Source organism: Galeopterus variegatus, unplaced genomic scaffold, assembly GCF_000696425.1.
Source record: "Galeopterus variegatus unplaced genomic scaffold, G_variegatus-3.0.2 Scaffold753, whole genome shotgun sequence".
In the NCBI taxonomy this organism is placed as follows: domain Eukaryota; kingdom Metazoa; phylum Chordata; class Mammalia; order Dermoptera; family Cynocephalidae; genus Galeopterus; species Galeopterus variegatus.
Genome location: NW_007726864.1, coordinates 508605 through 509875, shown reverse-complemented (window position 1 = coordinate 509875; position 1271 = coordinate 508605).

Sequence of the window (1271 nt, the reverse complement as noted above, 5' to 3'; positions counted from 1 at the left end):
AAAAAAAAGTATAACTGATATGCTAAGGAAGGAGAGAAAATGTAATCATATAAAATGCTCTGTTAAACCCACAAAAGGCAGAAAAAGAGTGGAAGAAAAAAACAGGAAGAACAAAGGCAACAAATATAAAACAGTGACAAACATGGTAGATACTAATCCAACTATATCAATAATTACATTAAACATCAATGGTCTAAATGCACAAAACAATGGAATATTATTCAGCACTAAAACAAAAATATCTATCAAGTCATGAAAAGATATGTAGGAAACTTAAATGCGTATTACAAGTGAAAGAAGTCAACCTGAAAAGGCTACATGGTTTAATAGTTTATCAGGGAGTAGACTGGTGGGTTTAAAAGGAAAGCAAATGAGCACGTGAAACTGTTCTTGCCATTCTCACCATGTGATTGCCTGCACTGCCATGGTATTCTGCAGAGTTCCCACCAAGAAGGCCCTCACCAGATGTGCTCTCTGGACCTTGATGTGCTCTCTGAGTCTCCAAAACTGAAAAAATAAATTTCATTTTCTTATAAATTATCCAGTTTCAGGTATTCTGTTATAACCAAGAGAAAATGGACTAATACATCATTGATATTTAACAGCTATACTATGAAATGCTGCAAGCATAAAGTCAGGAAACCTGAATTCTGGCCTGAGATCTGCTGGTCTTATGTAAAATAATTTCTCTCAAATCTCTTCTTAATGGTCTCCAAAAATCTCTCCTTAATGNGAGGGTTGCAATCCATTGCCGGACACGGAAAAAGACAAAAGACCAAAAAAAAAAAAAAAGAAAAAAGAAAAAAGAATCCAGAGGAAAAAAACCCTAACCTATAGAGGAGCAAAGATAAGAATTATATCTGACTTTTCCTCAGAAATCATGCAAGCAAGGACAGAGTGGAGTGAAATATTTAAAGTGCTGAGAGAAACCCTCCCCCCAAACTGGAATTCTGTACCTTGTAAAATTATCCTTCAAAAGTAAAGGAGAAATAAAGACTTTTGCAGACAAACAAAAATTGAGGGAATTTGTTGTCAGTAGACCTGCTTTGCAAGAAATGTTAAAAGAAGTCCTTTAGAGAGAAGGAAAATTATATCAGTCAGAAACTTGGATCTACATAAAGAAAGGAAGAGCACCGGAGAAAGAATAATTGAAAGTAAAATAAAAACTTTTTTTCTTAATTGATCTAAAAATAGCACTTTGTTCAAAATAATAATAGCAGCAAAGTATACATAATTGAATACATATATAAGCATAAATTTTTTTTTTCCTT